At 55.2% G+C, this 11030-nt stretch overlaps 1 long non-coding RNA gene across 1 annotated transcript; it reads left to right on the top strand.

Annotated features, from left to right (window-relative positions):
- The first annotated feature begins 3052 nt into the window (after positions 1-3052).
- LOC140597836 (uncharacterized) lies at positions 3053-10752 on the top strand. The gene is made up of 3 exons (XR_011999804.1): positions 3053-3321; positions 9969-10196; positions 10557-10752. It is a non-coding gene; the product is annotated as an uncharacterized lncRNA (long non-coding RNA).
- The last annotated feature ends 278 nt before the right edge of the window (positions 10753-11030 follow it).

The raw sequence follows: 11030 nt of genomic DNA, 5'->3' as shown, positions 1-11030 counted from the left end.
TCTCAGGACTCCCTGGCTCAGTGGGAGGGGATGGAGATGAAGGGGATGGAGGAGATGGAAGAGCTGGAGGGAATGGAGGGCCTGCCAGGAAGGAGGGAAGTGTGTTCTGGGGGTTGGGCAGAGGAGGGGACACAGAGGATAGCCATTTGGAAAATGCAGGCAAGCCTGGGGACAGCCATGAGGAGAGGCCCCTGGGAAGCTCAGCCCAGCCAGGGGCATGGGGACAGGGTCCCAGGGAGGGGGAGTGAGCATGGTGGTGGAGGGGATGGAGGAGATGGAGGGGATGGAGGGGATGGAGACGGAGGAGATGGAGGGGATGGAGATGGAGGAGATGGGGGGGATGGAAGGGATGGAGGAGATGGAGGGGATGAAGATGGAGGGGACGGAGGAGATGGAGGGAATGGAGGGCCTGTCAGGAAGGAGGGAAGTGTGTTCTGGGCATCAGTGGGGGGAGGGGATACAGAGAAGAGGGAGCCCCGCCTGCACCTGCGGTGCCCAGAGTGCAGAGGGGGGGAGACCCCTGAGGCTGGGGCAGAGGCTCAGGGTTCCCCGAGCCAGCACTTGGGGTGGGAGCTCCACAGCTCCAGCACCCCGGGCATCAAGTATGTGAGCCACTGCCCCGCCCATTGTGGGGATGAGAACTAGAGGATGAGAACTAGAGGCGGGGTGAGGGGGGATGAGAGGGGGTGTGGAGGGTGGAGGGGGACCGTGGGGTTGCAGGAGGCAGCCCCCAGCCCGGCCCGCCGCTGGCCCCGCCCCCGCCCCGACCTGGCTGCCCGCCCCCAGGTTCGGTTCCCAGGGCTGCCGCAGCGAAGTGCCCCCACCCCGCAGCCCGAGCCCCGGCCATATGTGTCTCTCACAGACCCGGAGGGAGAAGCCCCAAGTCAAGGGGTCCTCAAGGCCGCCCACCTATGAGGCAGGGGAGCCCTTCCTGGCCCTGCCATGGCAGCAGGACGTCCTCCTGCCCACGTCTCCACCTGTGAGGACAGCGGTCACGCTGCATCACATCCCACCTCTGCCAGGATGACTTATTTTAACCCACATCTTAATCACATCTGCAGAGACCCTATTTCCAAAGAAGGTCACAGCTGTAGGTACCGGGTGTGGGGACATCGACATGTCTTTGAGGAGGCCACAATTGGACCCCTAACACCTAGGGTCCTCTGGGGGGGAACCACCCTCCTCTCTCAGCCTGGTCGCAGGGACCCACGGGGAGGGGCCCAGCCCCTCTGGAGGGGCCCACGGGGAGGGGCCCAGTCTGTGGAGGGGCCCAGCCGCTGGGGATGGACAGTGTGGGGTTCCCGGGACCCAGAGCCCCACCTCCGTAGCCCTTGGCCTGCCCACCTGGCCTGCCCCCCCTCCCCTCCATCCTCAGTGGCTCTGGGCCCCCCACCTTCACCTCGTCTTTTCCCTGAAGGGGCTCTGGGCCCCAGAACCAGCATCACATCCCACCTCTGCCAGGATGACTTATTTTAACCCACATCTTAATCACATCTGCAGAGACCCTATTTCCAAAGAAGGTCACAGCTGTAGGTACCGGGTGTGGGGACGTCGACATGTCTTTGAGGAGGCCACAATTGGACCCCTAACACCTAGGGTCCTCTGGGGCGGAACCACCCTCCTCTCTCAGCCTGGTCGCAGGGACCCACGGGGAGGGGCCCAGCCCCTCACAGGGACCCACGGGGAGGGGCCCAGTCTGTGGAGGGGCCCAGCCGCTGGGGATGGACAGTGTGGGGTTCCCGGGACCCAGAGCCCCACCTCCGTAGCCCTTGGCCTGCCCACCCGGCCTGCCCCCCCTCCCCTCCATCCTCAGTGGCTCTGGGCCCCCCACCTTCACCTCGTCTTTTCCCTGAAGGGGCTCTGGGCCCCGGAACCAGCCTGGCTGCTACGATTAAAACCCCCAACTTCCAATATTGCACATCGGCTGCTTCTGGAGTCTTTAAAATACAAGCGGCATGTACCACAGATGTTCCTAGGTGGTGAGTTCATGAGATGCTGAGCAGAGGGGGTGAGGGTGTTTCCCTCCCCACCTCGGCCCCACCCTGGAAACCGTCCTTCACAGGGGATCCTGCTCCAGCTGTGGGCTGGAGACGGGCTGCTGCCCCCTGAGGCCCACATCCCCAGCAGGGACAGACACAGGTCCCCAGGGGCTCTGCTTCTGCAAGGAGTGGGGAGTGGTCTCTGGGTCTTTAGGATGAGGAGGGGCTTCTGGAATGGAGGGCTCTCAGCAACCCCCCTGGGGCTTAGGGAGGGATGTGGAATCCAGAGTCTCTGACAAATGGTCAAGAGCAAAGGCCCCTGGGAAGAAGTCTTGTCTGGGAGGCATACCCTGTGGGTGTCAGAGACACTGGGTGCTAGACACCCAGGCTCAGGCCAATGCTGGCACTCTCAGAGCCCTCTTGTACTACGCTGTCAGGGGTGACAGTGGTCCCTGGGAGGTCATGGGTGACTCAGGGGTGCCCCTGATAGGAGCCTGGTGGAAGGTCTTTGCTCAGGGATGCCAACCTGGCATCCTGGGTGGACCCCGCTGAGGGAGTCCGCAGGAGCAGAGCAGGGGGAGAGGGGTTAGGGGGACCCACCATCACCCCACTGCTCCTGGAGAGCCCATGGGGTGGTGTGGGCAGGCAGGGGAGGCTGGGGGCAGCTTCCAGAGCCCCAATGATGGAACCAGAGAGAGTGTGCACATGCTCACATGGGTATAGTGAATGTACTTCTGTGACCAAAGCGCATAACTGCTCTCTCTCTCTCTTTTTTTTTTTATAAGAGAATTCTAAGAATTGGTGAATTATAAGAATTGGTTTTTGCACGGTAAACCAATCCCACAAACCGAGGATAAACTCCAGGGCTCAAGACACAGCACCCTTTCTAAATATTGCTAGATTGGACTGGATAAAGGTTTTGTTAAGGATTTCTGCCCTGTATCCACAAGGGAGGGTTGTGCTGTTTCTTTGATTTGTCTGTGTCTGCTTGGGACATCAGGGTGATGCTGGCCTCTTCTATTTTTCTGAGTCTGTGCAGAATTGATGTTATTTGCTTTTTCTTTACCCCTCAGATCTCAGACACCCCTTCTATCCTAACCTCTCAGAGACCAGCACTCTGTGGAGCCGACCCTTCAATTCACAACTGACTCCTGGGAGGAGAGAGGAGGGGACTTAGTCCTGTTTTACAGACAAGAAGCCCGAGGCTCAGAGAGGGAAAGTCACCTCCCCAGAGCCGCTCAGCTGGGAGGTAGTGAGCCAAGATGGGAACCCAGGCCTGAGCAGCCTGAGAGCAGGGAAGCCCTCTGGAAAACAGAAGAGCAGGGCACCCATCAACCTCAAGGTGAAGTGGCAGGCAAAGGGTGGGTTGGCTTTTAATTTTTTAAAATTTTTTAAAGATTTATTTTTATTTATTTATGATATATATATATAGAGAGAGGCAGAGACACAGGCAGAGGGAGAAGCAGGCTCCATGCAGGGAGCCTGACGTGGGACTCGATCCCGGGACTCCAGGATTGCGCCCTGGGCCAAAGGCAGGCGCGAAACCACTGAGCCACTCAGGGATCCCCGGGCTTTTTAAAAATTACTTATTGAAGTATAGTCGATGCACAATGTTACATCCGTTTCAGATGTACCACTGTTTTAAAAAACAAAGTCAAATCTGGGGGACTGCCTTATAGTCTGAAGTCCGCCTCAGCCAGACCCCCCACCACCACCACTGCCCTAGGCTGGAGGTCAGGTACGGCAGGATCAAGCCCCCCGAGCGGTCAGGATGACACCTCCGCCACCCTTCCGTCCCCTGCCCACTGCCGCCAGCTGGACCCCTCCTGGAAGTTGGCGCTGGTCCCCAATTCACCCAGCTCTCTCCCACCTCCTGCTTTCTTCTTTTCCGTCCTGTCCACCCAGAGTCATCCCCTCTGCACCTGGGAATCCAGGACCACTTGCAAGAATCACGGCCACGGAAACCTGCAAAGGTCATTTCATTCGCTGAGCAGGATCTGCAAAGGTCCAGGTGACACCAACAGCAGGAACATGTGGCTTGTCCCTAACGTCGCTGTGACCAAGGGGTCACCCAGGGCCATAGTATGTTGGGTGGGGTCTGGGCAGAGCCTCTCTGATGGAGAAGGCACCCACTGCGGCCCTCAGGGGCTTCTTGTGCCATAAGGCAAAGGCAAAGCAGAGGCCTGAGGACACCTCCCCTCTGAGCCTTGGTTTTCACTTCTATAAAATGGGGATGATAATTGCCCCTCGAGGGTGTGAGCATTAGAGCAAGGGAAGCGGAACACCCAGCTCAGGCCTGGCCCACGAGAGGTTGCAAAAGGAAGAATGAGCTCCTGGGCCATGGCACCACTGGAGAGGACCACATGTGCTCCCTGCGCACTCGGGACAGGGCAGGAGCTCGGGGACCTAGGGGTGGGCGTGTGCCTGTGTCACGGTGGGACCAAGGTGGGCTGGCTGCTGGACCCAGGTGTGGGGTGGGCGGGCCCGGGAGGGGTGTGGAGGATCTGTGCACAGATCCTTCCCTGTGAGAGCCGTTTTTCTGGAAAGCCCTCAGGAGCATCCGAGATAGTTAAGTACCTCTCAGGGTGGTGAGAAAGCGCAAGTTCCATCTAATCACCTGCTCCCATCTCCATGGCAACCGCAGGGCTCCAGAGATTCTGTGACCACGGTCACTATGGTTCAAGTCCCGTGAGAGGGATGAACTCCACTCCAGCCCCAGAAAAGGGACAAAACAGCAGCTGCTCGCTCTGGTGGGGAGGATTTGGGGGAGGGGGGCCAGAGAGCTGGAGCTGGGTGGGAGGGGCGGGCGGGGCCTGCGCTGGGACTCAGAGAATGTGCTGGCTCTGGGGCCCTGCGCTCCTGCCCTCTGCAAAAACGTGCTGCTGCTGCTGCTATTGCTCCTCCCTGGGGAGGGGCTGCACCTCCGGGTCCAAGTTCATGGGTGGGAGAGGCCACTGGGATTGGCCTCTTGGGGGCAGGTACTGGGGGGGGCAGGCCCTTGGGGAAGGCCAGAGCACCAGGCCTCATCATGGGTAAAATGGGGATCTGCAAAGGAGAAGCTCGGGCGCAATCCAGATGGCTCTACAGCTGACCCTGAATGGGGAGCATACCTGGGCTCCTCTGGGTGGGGGGTGGGGGCAGTGCCATCCCAAGAGCCCTTGAACGTGTAGGGGGTGGGAAGAAAGGTCAGGGGCGCAGCGTTGGGACTCAGCCTGTTGGCCTTGAAGGTGAAGCAAAGCCCTCTAGAAGCCAGGAAATAAACAGACGGTGCCCTGGAGTTTCCTGGAAGGAACCAGCCCTGCCACACCCTGATCCAAGCCCGAGCCTGAGCCTCCGGGAGGCTGGTGCAGCCTCCTGACCCCTCCAGGTGGTAGAGCAGTAGGTCGGAGTTACTTTAGGTTCCTAAATTCTCAGGGATGTGTTATGGCAATGATGGGAGCCTGGCCCCGGCGCCCCCCTGGGGCCCACCCCCAGCCCCACCTACCGTTGGGGCCCGGAGCCTCACTGTCCCCCTCCCAGAATATATGCCAAGCCTCAAATCTGAGGTCTCTGGAATCACCCAGCCCAGCAGCACCTTCACAGCCGGTGACACGGAGGCTCAGCTCGGCGGTCCAGGCCACACCAAGTGCCTGGGGTTCTGTGGAGCCGCCCCTGCCCCTCAGCCCCCAGGCTCCCTGGCTCCCACCCTGCGGGTGGGTGGAGGGCACAGCAGCAGGGGCCGGGAGCCGACCCCTCCTGCCCTGAGCGCCCTGAACTATCCACGTCCCTTCTGTGTCGTCTGAGCCCTCCTTCCAAAGGAGCTGGTGGCCGGGATTGAAGAGGTCCCCTCGACATGGAACTTTGAAGCATCTCCTTGGCCTTGGGGAAAGTTGTCCAATGTCAAAATAAAGGGCATAAATTGGGGTTTCTGACGGCCCCCACCAACTGTCGCCTGACAATGCGGGGCCCAGGTGGGAGAAGCCGCCTCTGGAAAACAGCACAGTGGCTGCTATGGGCCGAACTGTGTCCCTGCCCCCTCTACATGAGTACGTTGAAGTCCTAACCCCTGAGGCCTCAGAATGTGAGCGTGTTTGAAGCCAGGGTCTTAAAAGAGGTGAAGATCAAATGACGTCAGAGAGTGGGTCGAGTCCAGCAGGGCAGGTGGTGCACAAGGAGAGGAGATTTGGATGCGGACACGGGAAAGGGACACCCGGTGAAGACACGGGAGGGAGGTGGAGGCCTTCGTTCTCGGACTTCCAGCGAGGGCCGCCGGGCCCTGATGCAGGGCGTCCAGCAGGTCAGCTGGCTCTCACCCATCAGCACAGGAAGAGCGAGGCTCAGGGGAGACTGGGACGCTCGCCAGGCTGGGGGCAGGTCTGGAACACAAGCTCTGGGACCTGGTGTGCACCTCCCACCCCTCCACCCCCCGCTGGAGGGGCCTGAAGCTTCCAGGCAGTGGCGTGGGAAGAGCACTGTGCAAGGAGCATCTCTGCAGATCCCTCCCCAGCATCCTAAGCCGCCGCCCAGGGGAAGCTGAAGCAACTGGTTTCTGCCGGGGGTCCCTGGGTCCCCAGCCCCTTCTCTGCCTCAGGAAACCTCCAGAAAGGACAAGAGAAAGGACAGCAGGAGTTAGAAAAATGCACGGACTCCTGGATCAGCTGCCATCTGGCTCCAAGAAGACACCGCACATCTGGCGGCCACTGTGGCCTGCGGCGTTTATGTAACTCACGTGTGAGCACACGTGTCCAGGCGTAGGCTGGTGCCCCGGCCACACTCCCCCTGACTTCATCCTGGGTGTGAAACCAGCCTCATCATGAGAGGGCTGTTGTGGGGACATGGTGATGCTGGACCACAGAGCCTGGCTTGAGGTCAGAGCCCAGCGCGCCCTCCTGTGCCCCACAGAGCTCACACGTGCGCACACATACACACACACACACACACACACACACACGTGCACACAGGCATTCTGGGCTGGCCAGCTGACCTCAGTTTCTTCCCACGTAAGAAAGCTCTCAGTTGGCTCCCAGCTTTACTCTTTTGTAACCTGCACACACAAAGACACTTCCACGTCTAAGGCCTCACAGGCTTTGGTATATGTAGATGCAAACGTGGAAACACCCATTCATGTTCATGCACATACATTTACACACACGCCCACATAGAAAATGAGGTACACACAGGCTCACATGGAGGGATACCTCTACACCTGCATTCTGATGTGCATATGGACACACATCTGGCCTTGCCTATGTTTATACAAACATATATGTGCTCTTTCACAAATGTACACATGCAAATACTTGCACATGTATCAGGCTTGCCAGATTTAGCAAATAAAAATGCAAGATGCAATATTGGGATGTACTTATACTAAAAAAACCATTTATTTGAAGTTCGAATTCAACTGGGTGTCCTATATTTTGTCTTGGAATCCTAATATGTACATGTTTGTGCACTCACACACACACACACACACACACACACACTTACTCCTGAACACAGTAGGCTCCCCAGGCCCAGCCTAGGACATGCTATCTCTCAGGCAGAATTTCCAAGACCTTCCTGCGTCTTGTAATCGGACCCACGAATTCTCCCCTGGCCATGACACAACTCTGGGCCGCCCCCCACCCCCACCTGTTTCTGAGGCTAATAGCCTGGCCCAGGTTGAGGCTTGCTGGTGGGAGAGGGAGCACTTCCAGAGCTCGCTGGGACCCTGAGAAAGCACCTCTCACCAACAGCCCAGCTGCAAGGTTTGGCAGGAGCAGCCAAGCCCTGCTAAGGGCCCCACCCTGAGCCGAGACCTGGGCCTGGCCCCAAGGAGGGACCTCCAGTTGGGGTCAGAGATGCAATCTGAGCCTCTGCTCCATCCTGCACTGCATCCCCTGGTGACAGAAGAGTCAGAGTCAGCGGGGAGGGGGGGGGGTCTCGAAACCCTCCTTCTTCAGCTGAAAGCCTTCAGCCAGAGGGACAGTAGTGAGCAAGGTCCTAGGCAGACTCTGGCACAGAGAGAGGGTCCCAGGGGAAGACCCAGACTTGCCCCTCCCCATGTGACCCCACCCCCCTTTATAAGAGAGGAAGCCTAGTCCTGAGCTCCAGGCCAGCAGATGTGCGACAAGTCTCCTGAGAGCCTCACAAAGAACAGGGTGAATTTAAGAAAGCATCTATTTCCCTACTTAGCCTGTTTTTTGGGGTTACATAAGAATGCTTTTTCATTATTTAAAAATGAGCACATAGTGGAAAGCCAAAAGCAAACCTTTTTTTTTTTTTTTTGGTTATTCCTCAAAGACATTTTTTATGCATTCATAAAAATATAGATGTATTTTGACCAAAAAAGCAGTTACACACTACGGTTTTGTGACCTACTTTTTTCATTCACTGACATATTGTATCTTCCTGCATCAATAATTAATTGATCTCCACTTATAACAGCCTCATGGTGACCCCTGATATGGAAGAGCCATATATTATCAGTTTGTTTTTTTTAATTGAGGTAAAATTCACATACCATAAAATTAATGAATTTAAAGTGTAAAATTCAGGGATATTTAATAAATACACAAGGTTGTTCCAAAACGCATTTATCACTCCAAAATAAAGCCCCATGCCTACTACTCTGGGAGCTCACTACTCCGGGAGCTCCTGTGCCCTCTCCACCCAGCCCCAAGTCTACTTTCTATCTCTCTCTCTCTCTTTTTTTTTTTTTTAAGATTTTATTTATTTATTCATGAGAGACACACAGAGAGAGAGAGAGAGGCAGAGACACCATCAGAGGGAGAAGCAGGCTCCATGCAGGGAGCCTGACATGGGACTCTATCCCGGGTCCCCAGGATCACGACTTGGGCTGAAAGCAGACACTCAACCACTGAACCACCCAGGGATGCCCTCTATCTCTATCTCCGTCTCGGTCTCTGTCTATCTCTATCTCTATCTCTATCGCTGTGGATCTGCCTCTTCTGGACACTTCATGCAGACAGAATCATACAGTATGTGACTTTTGTGTCTGGCAGCTTTAGGTATGGTATCTTCGAGGTTCATCCTCATTGTAGCAGGTGTCAGAACTCCATTCCTCTTTGTGGCTGAATAATATTCCATCATGTGGATGGACCCCATTCTGTTTACCCATCCATCCTCTGATGGCCTCTTGGGTTGTTTGCACCTTCTGGCTGCTGTGAACGGCGCCGTCGTGAACATTCGTGCCCAAGTGTTCATTGAGCACCTGCTGTCAGTCCTTCCAGGAGCCCAACTCAGAATGAAAGGGCTGGGGCACGGGGAAATTCTGTGTATGACTTTTGGAGGAATTGCCACCTGTTTTCCATAGGAGCTGTTTACACTCCCACTGGCGGGATGTGAGGGATCCAATTTCTCCACCTTCCAGCCCACACTTACCTGCGTCTGCAATGTAGCCACTCGAATGGGTATCAAAGTAGACTCACAGGTTTGCTGTAAGTACAAGTTCACACGGTGACAGCCCTTGTCTGTACCTCTTTGCACAGTTAGCTTATTGTGTCAAATTCCTACCAGTGGAATTGCTATACCCAGGAGTGAGTGTACATGAGTGCGTGTACATGTTTCTTTATTTTTTTAAGAGATTTTATTGGGCAGCCCGGGTGGCTCAGTGGTTTAGTGCCGCCTTCAGCCCAGGGCATGATCCCGGGATCCTGGGATCAAGTCCCACATCGGGCTCCCTGCAGGGAGCCTGCTTCTCCCTCTGCCTGTGTCTCTCTCTCTGTGTCTGCCATGAATAAATAAATAAAATCTAAAAAAAAAAAAAGTGTAAAGGGGGATCTGGGTGGCTCAGTCAGTTGGGCATCTGCCTTCGGTTCAGATTATGATCTGGGAGTCCTGGGATCCAGCCCTGAGCCAGGCTCCCTGCTCAGCAGGGAGTCTGCTTCTCCTTCTTCCTCCGTCCCTCCCTCAACTTCTGTGCTGTCTCTCTCTCTCTTTCAAATGAATAAACAAGATCTTTTTTTTTTTAAAGTCTTAGAGAATTAAATATCCTTTTCTTCAAAGATTGTGTTAAGGAGTAGAACAATGACAGACGACACCGGATTGGATGACTGGCAGGTGATCCTTACCAAACCTTTAAGGAGCAGATCATTGCAATACTATGCAAACTGCTGCAGAGAACAGATGAGAAAGAACTCTCTCAACTAGACCAGTCTAACCTGGGTAATCACACCAGACAAAAACAGCACAGGAAAGGAAAACCACAGTCACGTTTCACTCATGAATATAAAGGTAAAACATAAATACAACTAAAATATTGACTGAAGGGGCTGCTGGGGGCTCAGGTGTGAAGCATCTGCCTTCACTCAGGTCATGATCCCCGGGTCCTGGGATCCAGCCCTGCATGGGAAGGGGTAGGGGGAGATCCCTGCTCACCGGGAAGCCCACTTCTCCCTCTGCCAACTGCTTCCCCCTGCTTGTGCTCTCTCTTTCTCTCATAAATACATACATACATACCTTTGCTGAATCGAACAGTGCCTAAAAACACATCATATACACAACGGAATTAGCTTTCTCTTGAGACCTCAAAGGATGGTTTACTATTAAAACTAATCAGTGTCATTACTTTATCACATTAATTTATGACTAAAGGAAGGACAACCACAGCATCATCTTAATAGTTGCTGGATGGAACTTTTATTTGTAAAAGTGCCACAATACATTTGTGATAACAACTTCTCAGCGATTCAGAAACGGAAAGGAACTACCTTGGCCTGATAAATGGGGAAACATCAACATAAACCGTCAAGGTTAGAAACAGGAAATGACATGTGTGCTCTGCTCAACAGTGAGTATCTCTGTTGCTCAAGACAGCCGGTGTGGGGGATTTTGCAGTGGCAGCCCCAGCAAATTCATCCAAAGACTGAACATTCTCTCAGGTGCCTGTTAGCTGTTGCATTTGTTTCTGTTTCTTGCAAGTTACCCATCCCTGTTATCTGCCCTTCCCTTATCCAGGGACCCGAAGTGTGCTGGGCGGCCCTCCCCCATGCAGGTCCACGGCCTGCAATGCTGAGAGCAAGATCGTGCTGCTGCTAGACAGAAGTAAAAGGTCCCTGGAAGCAGGTG

The sequence above is a fragment of the Vulpes vulpes genome, chromosome 2, assembly GCF_048418805.1.
Source record: "Vulpes vulpes isolate BD-2025 chromosome 2, VulVul3, whole genome shotgun sequence".
In the NCBI taxonomy this organism is placed as follows: domain Eukaryota; kingdom Metazoa; phylum Chordata; class Mammalia; order Carnivora; family Canidae; genus Vulpes; species Vulpes vulpes.
Note: the sequence above shows the minus strand (reverse complement) of the source record. Positions and strands in the feature narration are given on the sequence as shown.